The following is a 12,795-nucleotide window of genomic DNA, read 5'->3' as shown; positions in this document are numbered from 1 at the left end:
ACGAAAAGTACAGGAGATGACCAACTAGGAACCTTAGGACCCAAAGGGAAGAATACGGCTTTGAGTTTCCTAAATTTCTTTCTGACTCACATATCCTAGACTAGACTAAGACAGCATTATCTTCAGTGCACTCAGAGAACTAATATACGAGTGAGAAATGTATAGTCACAGATTGTGGCTATAGATTTCAGCCTTTACGGGCCTACTTAACCTACTTAACTAGTTGCTCAGTCTGTGAATCTTCTGCATATTCCCACTGCACATTTTCTCTTTTCTGACTGCCCAGAAAGATAGTAAGATGGTTTCTCTTTCATCAAATAGTCATGCCTGACTCAATTTAAACACCTGAAAACTAATGAATTTGGTTTATTTTTGTTCTCTGGTTTTCATTTTCCCCATACGGGTGGAGTGTGTTCTAGCCCTAACCTCTTTGATCCCAGGAAATACTTTTCACAAATATTGTTTAGAACCCAACCAAAGGGAGGTTTTACATCACTGTCATTATGAGATAATTCTGTCAGTCATTCCATTTCCTACCTGGGCATCTGGATTTAGGGCTTCATTCAGCCCAGATTTTGCTTCATATGGATGAATCTCTTTCTAATGCATGCACAGCATCCATCTCAACTTTCAATTTCTTGTTCTAATTTCCCCTATTTGACTTTTGGCCCTTTACAAAATAAAAATATTAACTATTTGCCTTTATAGTAAATGTACAGAAACTATCTAACACTTACTAAAAATAAGCTAGACAAAACATGCATAGGAGGACTCAATCAAACAGCAACTTTGCTCATGCCTCAGACCATGTTCCAATCTCATCTCCCTTACTATCCCATGAAACCTTTATTCAGTCCAACAAGCTTAACTCATAACTTAAATTTGATCTTTGCCCTTCCTTCAAACCACCATGTGTATCATACATGTATGTATATGCTATACTTTTAAAATAAAAATAATTCATTTGTATACTATGCTTTAGCTTGTGTTTCCTAATTATTCATGTGTTTAAGTCTTGTCCACCAAACGAAATCACAAGCTAACTGAAAACAGCAACTAAACAATCATATTATTAAAATTTTCCCTTCACTATAAATAGCATGGTTCTACAACACAAAGCAGTTATCAATTTATTCATTCAATGCATGACAAGTGAATCACTGCTAGTTAATGTGTTGAGGGCTGGGGATAAAGAGGAAAACAGAAGGCAGTGTCTGTCCATAAAAGGTTTACTGAATACTGTGAGAGAGCCATGAAAACTTTTATATTGAGATTCAAATCAGAGATAGTCACAGCATTATGGGATGACAGATGGGAAGTTCCTAACTCTGCCAGGGAAAGAATCATAGACAAATCTTTCCTTTAAATAGAATCATGAAGATAAGTAAAAATGTGCCAAGCAAATAAGGAGTGTGAATGACGTTCAACTAAGAGGAAACAGCAAATGCAAAGGAGCAGAATTGTGGATGAATGGGCAAGCAGATAAACTGATGAACCATAAAAGATTCATAGGCTATAAGTATAGAATTGGAAAAAGTAGTGCCAAGTGATGAGGACATGTAAGGATCTGAGGAAGTTAAAGGGCCCTATATGTTACAGGATGTAATCCTGGAAGCATTAGAGGTCATGAAGAGAGAATGGTCAGTATTTCTTCTGCTGATGAAATCGTAAAGAGTTTGGAAAGGGATAAAGTACATGGATCTGAGAAGCTATTTTAAAATATAACTGAGAAACAATGAGTATTTGAAATAAGGGATGCAGCAAATGGAATGACAATAAATGAAAGTAATATAATGTAATATGAATTATCATGAAATGATAACTGTATGAGAAGAGGGGAAGCCAAGAAAAGGCTCTGTGCAGCATTGATATTTAACATGAATCTTTACTGAAAGTCGAATCCATTCTCAGTTTGTGAATAAATATTTCTTCTATCTTGAAAACTTCTGTTTTCAGTGTATAAACAAGAAGAAACAGGTCAAGATTAGCACTGTAAAGCCTAAACTGGAAACCATGTTTATCTATCTCCTGATCTTGGAATGTCTTTCAAACACTAAGTCTTCAGAGATAACAGAATTCCATCTCCCCCATCGACCCCCCCAACCTGTCAAAGTGAAGGCACAGCAAACATACCTGTTCATCAAGTTTTCTTCTGAAATGGGTACAAATAAAAGGCAGTAAATAGAGTCTATGTCGATTTTTCTGTCTGGCCTCTACACAACTTGACTTCTTGCCTTCAGTAGCACCTCCCTTTGCCCCCTACCCCAGATTTCAGATTACTGCTTTAACACCTTAACTAACTTTTATGTGACCTGGTTAGACATATGGCGAATTGCCTGTGCATAACTTGCAACACAAAGTCATTTTGAGGCTTTTTCCTTAAAATCAATGATTTAGTTACTATGAGATGAACTATCCTGGCAAATCTGACTTGCTTTAGATACCAACCAGATAAACAGGCTGCTGACAACCGAAGTGTAGGGCGTTCTTGATGATTTACGTACAGTACATCCACTTCCGGTACACTCACTCTCTTGACCACGCTGAAACCTGGTAAAGAAATAAATAATTCAGTGTGAGGTTCACACTACATTTCAACAACAATGCCAACAACAACATGCATATGAAACCTAAAACTTTCACTCTTCTACTGGAGTCAACATAACTTTAGAAAGGTAAAGCATTTTCCTCTCAAATCATAGGCCAATATCTATTTATTTTGCTCACCCTCATACTCTGTGAGTATCTACTCTATCCGTGCACTATGCCTACACTGAAAAGTATATGAAATCTTGCATCTTCCTGGTAAAGTGACTGCCAATAACTGAAAGAAAATAGCATCTACTCAAAGGCTACCATCTCATGGTTAAGTTCTCAGCTGTAGTATTGTCTCCCTGAGAGCTATTTTCTTTAATACTCTGGCTAAAATAGCACTTCACACATATTCCAGTCACGGCTCTATCCTTTCAGCTTGTTTCGCTGTGTACACAACAAATAGCCTTGTGGCGAGTTACATTGTTACTCTTAGTATTTACTTTGTGTGTGACTACTGCTACTGGACTGCAAGCCTCATCAGAGCCAGAAGCATCAGTCTTGTTCACTGCTTCAGCAGCAGTGTCTAGAATAGTGTCTGCCCTGTGTTCAACAAACATTTGGTGGCCTGATGAGTCCTTCCAAATCCACAAACCACCAAAATATTAAAACCCTGCTCTAAATAAAATCCTAACAGAAAAGGGTTTACTTGGTACCTCTGTGAGTTCACAAGACCCAGAGAGATACATAACCAGACATTTTTGCTGTTTAGTCACTAAGTCATGTCCAACTTTATGTGACCCCATGGACTGGGGACACACGAGCCCATGCCAGGTTCCTCTGTCCATGTGATTTCCCAGGCAAAAATACTAGAGTGGGTTGCCATTTCCTACTCCAGGGGATCTTCCCAACCCAGGGATCAAACCCATATCTCCATCATTGTAGGCAGATTCTTTACCATGAGCCACCTGAGAAGCCTCCAACCAGACACTGATAGGCTAATATAAACAGAGTATTTTTCATTTCAGCTTCTATCTAGTGTGGACAATAAGAATTCAGTGGCAGTCAAATGTTACCTGCCCAAATGATCTCTAAATGAAGAAGGGAGAAAAGGAATATAAGGGAAAATAAAATTAATCTTCTCACTAATAGAAGCATAAATAGCACAGTCAGGAATTATAACACAAACACTTTTTTAAAATGTCATTCAAGCTTCAAGTTCCTATTTTTTTCTAAGAGTGACTGTGGTTCTTATCTGAGCATACTACATTGCAACAGATAATACAGAAAACGTGGTCTATATAATTTACTCCTCTGGAGGTCAGTAGCATGTTTGGATCAAGTAATGTGAGGGCTCTGCTTAGTACCATTATAAAACATAAAAGGAGAAAACTGAGATAAGGTACACAGAATCTTGCAATATCTTACTTTCAAAACGTGATGGAAGAAAGCCCCATTTTCAAAATCTGTTTTCTAAAAGAACCCAGTATTAATTGCATGTTGATGTATAAAGCACACAAAAGTTGCATTTTTCTCTACTTTGGATCCCAAACTCTTAGTTCTGGAAGTATAGCCCATTGTACGTAATTCCCAGGTCAGAGGTGCAGTAGACAAATTAATTAGTCTATTAAGTCTCAGTCGTATCCTGGCACTGATGTTTAGGTTAGCACCTTTAGCAACAAGTTTCTAATGCTTAACTATGCTGCCATTTGTTCCTGAGAGAAATCAGGAATGAAGGAGGAAAAAAAAAACATAACTGGGAAAAGTTCCCACTGACCTAAAGGCAGAAACATGTATGTGAGTCAAGGGTAAACTGATGTATTCATAAAAAGAAGAAAAACTCCAGTTGATTAGCTGTTGCTATTTTAAGTGATTAGGAGAAAAATAAATAGCTCCATATCGAAGTGAAATTTAAATAGCACTTAACACTCTATGAAATCAACCAAAAAAAGATGATAATTTGTTATGACTTAGCACTAAAGAGAAACTAATGATTTCATATGACAAATTTCTGAAGCATTTCATGGGAAGATTAAATACTTGACTAAATATTTGTGGATGCTACAAATGACAGAAATGAACCAAATTGTGTATTTGAAAAAAACAGACCTGAGTCACAAAACTCACACATGAGGGAGAGGACAGGAGGGAGAGAGAAAATTATCAGTTATCTTTCATCTTACAGCCATTAGCTACTGCAAGGTGTATCTAAAAGAAAAATATGTCAGACATAGTTCAAAATTCAGCAATAAAAGCAAAATTTGTTGATTATCATAGAGTACAACAGAATACCTTTACAAGGTGTAGGAGTTTTCTTTTCTCTTAAATGTTTCCTCTTTTATTCAATGGAGTTATGGTACAGTGGAACATTTTCACAGCATCAATGATCCAGATGTGTGTTAGATATGAGGCTCTAAAAGTTGTTTTATGCAATAAGAATTGGGTGTCTAGACCGTCTCAGGTATTTGCAAACAGTAATGAGAAATGACACAGTTTACAATGACACTGTCATAACAAATATCTGTTACTTATTGGGCAATAGCACTATGTTAGAACCTGGATACATCTACACTAAAATGATGGTGATGACTAGACCTTTTAAAATCCATCCAGAATGCTGATTACTTAAAAGTCAATCAGAGTAACTATGTCTTATGTTTTCTGAATGTCCTATTATATGGGCTCTATGAAAGCTTAGGTTCATCTAATTCTCCCCAATTACAGTGCTATTAAATCAAGTATTATTAAAATCTATAGTTACAGCTCTTGGAGTTTTTCTTCAGGAAATAATCAGATATATTCAAATAGAAAAGAATTCTAGAGGTAAAAAAATGTTTATATTTATAATAGCAAAAAGCTGAAACAATGTAAATGTCCAAGGGTAAGATACTGAAATAAACTGTGATATGATGGAGTATTAAGAAGTCATTGAATATCATGCTTTCAAGGAAAATTTAATGGCACAGAAAAATTCCTAGATTACAGCAGGCACATAATGAAAAACTGTTAAAAGAAATAAAAATGCAGTGTACAAAACCTATACAAAAACTATATGCATAATTTGACTCCAATTTTAAAACATATGCACAGTCATACAAAAAAGAGAAAATAAGACATACCAACATGTTCCCAGAGGTTATCTTTGAGTAGTAGAACTAAACATAATTCTAATTACAAACAAATATTGCTTTTATAATTAGAAATGAAGCGATATAGTAGCTACTACGATTGTTTGAGCCAAGTGAAGTTGACCACAGTTGAAGATCACGTTCCTTGTATAAGCCATCAGTACAACAAGGGATGAGTCAGATCATTAAGTGATATCCTATCAACCACTTCCTAGGACCCCAACTCCAACCAAGTCCACAAACAAGCTCCAGAAATACCTTTGTCCCAGGTATGATTAATCCCTGTTCTTAAACTGCTTCATCTTAATATGTATATTAATCAAAAGTCTACTTATCTGTGAGATGTATTGTAGAAATGCACAGTATTTATCTACGGGCTTGAAATTTCTTCTCTGAGGCCAAAAAGGGGTACGTGTTTGCGTGTGTGTGTGTGTGTGTGTATGCATTTGACAAACTCATCTCTTTATGATAAACTACACTAAACCTGCCTCACGTATATAAATGGATATTTTTACAAGTGCTGCTGAAAAGAATCCAATCCTTCAAATTGACAGTTACAGTTTCCCCCAAAAAATGCCATTTTAAAAGTAAGTTTTAAATAGCACTTTGAATCAACTCTGCCAACTTTTTAAAGTGTTTAAAAAGATGCAGTTACTCCCTAGATTCTGCTTAAAATATAAAATTATTTTATGGGCAAAGTCCATTCCAACATATCTCTTATTGACAGATTTTTATACCATCATCTATGTCACCTCTAAGCATCTCCTTGTATAGTTTTCTTTTCATCCTTATGGAATTAAAGCAAACTGCACTCCTTTGTGCTCTGTTTCTGTGGTTACTATGGTAGTGACCTGAATTGTGCACCTAGGATAACCCTATTTGGGGCAGGGGAGAGAAGTAAGAGACCAAAAGAATGAGGGACTAAGTTCAGGTAGTGGTCAGCACCTTTAAACAATTACTTTTCCCTTGGAACTGCCTTTAGCCAAAACCTATAAAACTATGACCCGACCCTTCAGCTTCCTGGCATAAAGTACTTAGCCTTATGATGTGAACACCACGGAACTGGCAAGATCAGCAACCCTTTCCCTTGCTCTTAAGAAGCATTAAATTTTAAATCTCCCATCCTCAAAATTTCCACCTCCAGCTCCCCCTAAATCTAGTCAGGCCCTGGTTCACAGGTTCTAAAGACCAGACGATGGAAATGCCACGTGGTGACTGAAAGTCTTTGATGGAAAACAGATGAGATAGGACACATTGCCCAGCACTTTAAAGTGTACAGCTCTCCTTTACTGTCCTTCAGGATCTCACAGAAGGTGACACATGGAAAAAAACAGTGCAAAAATTTTGTACATTCTCCACCTTCATAGGTTATCTCAATTGTCAACAAGGGGATTTCCTTGAATATTTGCATCAAGTGAACCAATGGTTTGGGGTATTTTTGAAGTTTTCCTCTCCTTAAACAATATCCTTTACAAAGAAAGGCCAGCAGATAATAGAAAAGCAGCAGATATGATTGAACAGTGGAAGATGCATGAGGGGCCCAGAACTTCACCCACAGTCAGTCCACCTACTCCTCCGTTTCCCCACAGGGCTCCTCAGACACCCCTCAGAAAGCTAGAGTCCTCAGGGACACGATTTGAAAACCAAGTAATCAGTTCCTGCCCTTGCAGTCACCAGGTTAATATTCACAGTGTGGACTATTCTAAAAGTCCATGACACATATTACTTAAAACTTTAAAAATCAGAAGAGGTAACATTTTTTCAACAATATTTTACTCCATTGTCATGAAGAAAATTATGTCATGATGGCATTTGTAAATCTTAGAGATCATAAAAGTAACAGGCCCAAGTTCTTAAAAATGCATGATGTCCTTTTAAATTGCTTTAGAGGGAAAAAAACACTATGCTTCTTATAATTAGCTAATTAACTATAAAGCTTAAAGTCATGTAAAATCTTAGAAATTATTGCAGTAGGCTCAGAAAGGAAAAGAAAATTAAGCTATGATCTTCATATTTCCTAACCAGGCAAATAAGATGTCTAGAATCTTAATACAACTTGCCTCACTTTTGTTGAGCCCTCATAAAACTGACAAAACAAAAGACAAAGTAAAGTTTTACGGAGTCAATAAAAATGTTTTCTAAAGTATTCCGAATACCTTAAGTGTTACAATAAGACCTCATTTCAAAGAAACACAGTTGAATGCCATGAAAATTAGTCTAATTCTATTATATATCCTCATCAGACAGTCCCTTGAGAGATTAGTATTTAATGACTTCCTACTTAAAAACATTACATTTAATAGCTCATACCACACTACATTGTAATTGTTTGTTGATGGCTTTTTAAAATTATTCGTACTTGTAAAACTCCTCACCACACAAAGAGGTACTTGAGAACAGAATGTAGGTTTTATTGATCTTAGTGCAGTTACTCATTAATTCATTCAACGCTCACTATATATCTATAAGTCATATGCTAAATATTTACAGTAAGTATACATGGAAAAAAGCCAAAGGCCCCTATCTATCAATATTAAAAGGAAAGTGTAAGAAAGAAAAAGAAAACAAATGATTGCAATACATTGTCTTAAACACTGTCCCACAGGAACACAAAGAAGTGACAGAGGCCTCACCTAGAATATCAGGGAACAGACCAGGTTTGAGCTACAGTGGGGCAGGTTCTGAAGACTATTGGGAGTTAACCACAGAACATGTGATGAAATACGAGGTTTCAAGTTTTAAGCAGCACCATATATCAAGATCCTCCTATGTCATACTGAGGATTTTGTGCTTTATTTTAGGAAACCATTTAAGAGCATGTTTTAGAAAAGTCACTTTGACTACAAAACAGATAGCAGAACGGAAGAAGCAAAACTGATTGCAGGGAGACCAATGAAGAGATGGTTATGATGATTTAGGTGAGAAATGATAAGAGTCCTCAACTAAGGCTGTAGTAATCAAACCAGAGAATGGTTCAGTTCAGTAGCTCAGTCATGTCCGACTCTTTGCGACCCCATGAACTGCAGCACGTCAGGCCTTCCTGTCCATCACCAACTCCCGGAGCTTACTCAAACTCATGTCCATCGAGTCGGTGATGACATCCAACCATCTCATCCTCTGTCATCCCCTTCTCCTCCTGCTTTCAATCTTTCCCAGCATCAGGGTCTTTTCAAATGAGTCAGTTCTTCACATGAGGTGGCCAAAGTATTGGAGTTTCAGCTTCAACATCAGTCCTTCCAATAAACACCCAGGACTGATCTCCTTTAGGATGGACTAGTTGGATCTCCTTGCAGTCCAAGGGACTCTCACGAGTCTTCTGCAACACCACAGTTCAAAAGCATCAATTCTTTGGTGCTCAGCTTTCTTTATAGTTCACATCCATACATGACTACTGGTAAAACCATAGCTTTGACTAGATGGACCTTTGCTGGCAAAGTAATGTCTCTGCTTTTTAATATGCTGTCTAGGTTGGTCCTAGCTTTTCTTCCAAGGAATAAGTGTCTTTTAATTTCATGATGATAATGATCTAGGTGAGAAATGATAGAGTCTTCAACTAAGGTTGTAGTAATCAAAACAGAGAACGGAAGACACACATAAGAAGTACTAAAGAAAGAGAACAAGCAGAGAGCAAACCTGGTGAGGGCAAAAAACTGAAAATACCTTGGAAACCATTGGTTCACTGGAGGCAAATATTCAAGGAAATCACCTTGTTGACAACTGAGAAAATCCATTCCAAGGGGGATCTTTAGAAACTGTACAAGATTTGCTGTGTGTGGAAGAGATCTGTACTGGGAACAGGAATATGAGTGCCATCAGCATTAATAATGGCAAATAAAGTCATGAAAGCATATACGGAGTGAACCAGGAGAGGCCCGGAAAAAAAAGCCTCAGATTAAACTCCTGGGAACAACAAAAAGGGAGGCAGAGGAATTGAAGAAACATGTAAAGGAAACAAAAGCAGCAGCACAGGTGGTGAGAAGTGAGTTTAGAGTAAAGAGTACAGAGTTTTGAGAAGGGAACACCTAAGCGTCAAATGATCCTGCGATCACTTTTAGCCAATGGACTAAAAGAGGCCAATAGATTTTGCAACAAGAGAGGTAACTCATGACCTTTGAAAAGATGGTTTCAGCAGTAAGAAAACAGTGATGCAAAAGTTATTGAAGAACAAATACAATGTGGGAATAGAAAAAATTGCATAGCTCCTGGAACATATTAAGTGTTCCAACTGTTACTAATTTACACTCAACTGCGTGTCACCCTATCCAAGTTTTTTAAATATGCCACAATCCCCCAAAGCAATACCAAACAAATGTTTAATGATGGCTTTGACTACAATTGAAATCTCAGTAGGAAGTAAGAGAAGTGCTCTAGGACACTCCCTGTATTATTTGAGAATCTCTTAAACCATTACCCAAGCCAAGTTTAATGTTTTTCAAGCCTAAGGAAGCTGAATTGTGAGGAGACATTGGCTTCTGCTGATTTTAAGTGCATGTGTTATGAAAACCATTCAATGAGTTGTGTCATAGGTCACTGTACTTTAATGAATCTTAAGGGAATAAATAAGATCACTTTACCCCTATCTAAAACATTTGGGAAATATAGGCATATGTCATTTTATTGTACTTTATTGTGCTTCACAGTTTTTTGTTTGTTTTTAACAAATGTGGCAACCCTGCATTGAGTAAGTCTGTCGGCACCATTTCTCCAGCAGCATTTGCTCACTTCATATCTCTGTGTCATATTTTTGTAATTGTTGAAATAATTTGTTTGGCCAAAACGTTTGTTTGGGTTTTTCTATAACATCTTACAGAAAAACCTGAATGAACATTTTGGACAATCCAATATTTCAAACTTTTTCATTATTATATTCTTGTTATGATCTGTGATCAGTGATCTTTGATGTTATTATTCTAATTCTTTTGGGGCACCATGAACCATGCCCATATAAGATGGTAAACTTAATCAATGCCATAAGTGTTATGAACACTCCAGTGACTGGCCGTTCCCCCATCACTCTCCGTCTTTGCATCTCCCTATTCTCTCAGACAAAACAGTATTGAAATTAGGCCAGTTAGTAACCTTAAAATGGCCTCTAGGTGTTTAAGTGAGAGAAAGGGTTTCAAGTCTCTCACTTTAAATCAAAAGCTAAAAATGACTGAGCTTATTGAAGAAGGCATGTTGAAAGCCAGCCCAGGTGGAAAGCTAGAAATTTTGTGTCAAACAGCCAAGCTGTGAATGCAAGGAGTTCTTGTAGGAAACTGAAAGTGCTATTCCAGTGAACACATGAATAATAAGGAAACAAAATAGTCATTGCTGATAGACAAAAGTTTTAATGGTCTGGATAGATGATCAAACCAGACACAACATTTCCTTAAGCCAAAACTTAATCCAGAGCAAGGCCCTAAATCTCTTCAAGTCTACAAATCCCAAGGTAAGAAAGCTGCAAAAGAAAAGTTTGAAGCTAGCAGAGGTTAGTTCATGAGATTTAAGGAAAAAAACCCATCTTCATAACGTGAAAATTTAAGGTGAAGCAGCAGGTGCTGATACAGAAGTTGTAGCAAGTTATCCAGATACAGCTAAGATAACTCACGAAGATGGCTACACAGAGCAACAGATTTTCAATATTAAGGAAAGAGCTTTCTACTGAAAGAAGATGCCGTTAGTGACTCTGATAGCTAGAGAGAAGTCAATGTCTGGCTTCAAAGGAGCTGATTGTCTTGGTAGGAGCTAGTGCTTTAAGCTGAAGCCAATGCTCACTTATTCTGAAAATCCCACCATCTGAAGAATTGTGTGTAAGTGCTTAGTCACTCAGTTGTGTCCGATTCTTTGTGACCCCATGGACTATAGCCCGCTAGGCTCCTCTGTCCATGGGGATTCTCCAGACAAGAATACTGGAGTGGGTTGCCATGCTCTCCTCCAGGGGATCTTCCCAACCCAGGGATCGAATCCAGGTCTCTCGCATTGCAGGCGCATTCTTTACCGTCTGAGCCACCAGGGAAGCCCAGTTATACTAAATCTATTCTGCTTGTATTCCATAAATGGAACAAAGCCTAGATGACAGCACATCTATTTACAATATGGTTTACTGAATAATTTAAGCCCACTGTTAAGACCTACTGTTCAGAAAAAGAGGATTCCCTCCAAAATGTAACTGCTCATTGACAATGCACCCAGTCACTGAAGAGCTCTGGTGGAGATGTACCAGGAAATTCATATTTGTTTTCATGCCTGCTGATACAAAACTATTATGCAGCACATGGATCACTGAGTCATTTTGACTTTCAATTTTTATTTAAGAAATGTATTTCATAAGGCTAAAGCTGTCATAGACAGTGATTCCCCTGATGGATTTGGGCAAAGTCAACTGAAAATCTTCTGGAAAAGTTTCACCATTCTGGATGCCATTAAGAACATTTGTGGTTCAGTTACAAGAATTTGGAAGAAGTGGATTCCAATCCTCATGGATAAGCTTAACAGGTTCAAGACTTCAGTGGAGGAAGGAACTTCAGATATGGTCGAAATATCAAGAGAACAAGAATTAGAAGTGGAGCTGAAGATTAGACTGAATTGGTTCAATCTCATGATAAATCTTTAATGGATGAGGAGTTGCTTCTTAAGAATGAGAAAGAAAGTAGTTTCTTGAGATGCAATCTATTCAGGGTGTAGATGTTGTGAAGACTATTGAAACAACAACAAAGGATTTAGAATACTTCATAAACTTAGTTGATAAAGCAGTGGCAGGGTTTGAGATAACTGACTTCAATTATGAAATAAGTTCTACTGAAGGTAAACCACTATCAAATAGCACTGCATCCTACAAAGAAACTATTCATGAAAGTAAGAGTCAATAAATTAGTAAATTTCATTGTAAAGACTCAGATGATAGTCAACATATTTTAACAATAATATATTTTTTAATTAAGGTATATACATTTTTTTAGACATAATGCTATTGCATGCTTAACAAACTGTATGTATAGTATAAACATAGCTTTTATATGCATTGGAAAACCAAAAAATCATGTGACTCTATTTATTGCAATATTCACTTTACCACAGTAATCTGGAGCTGAACCCACAATATCTTTAAAATATGCAAGTATATCAAGTGTAAAATATAAAATACAAACATAAT

At 36.9% G+C, this 12,795-nt stretch overlaps 1 protein-coding gene across 12 annotated transcripts in view; it reads right to left on the bottom strand.

Moving 5' to 3' along the window:
* BMPR1B (bone morphogenetic protein receptor type 1B) overlaps positions 1-12,795 on the bottom strand; it is a 420,588-nt gene that overhangs the window by 210,665 nt on the left and 197,128 nt on the right. For all 12 annotated transcript variants that reach the window (XM_081595579.1, XM_081595635.1, XM_081595667.1 and 9 more), the window contains one exon: positions 2,449-2,550. The gene's annotated coding sequence lies outside the window, so the exon portion shown is untranslated. The remainder of the gene's footprint in view (positions 1-2,448; positions 2,551-12,795) is intronic.

This window comes from Giraffa tippelskirchi, chromosome 1 (assembly GCF_054371585.1).
Source record: "Giraffa tippelskirchi isolate mGirTip1 chromosome 1, T2T-mGirTip1v1.2.pri, whole genome shotgun sequence".
Classification (NCBI taxonomy): Eukaryota; Metazoa; Chordata; class Mammalia; order Artiodactyla; family Giraffidae; genus Giraffa; species Giraffa tippelskirchi.
The sequence above is the reverse complement of the archived record's forward strand: the minus strand, read 5'-3'. Positions and strand labels throughout refer to the sequence as shown.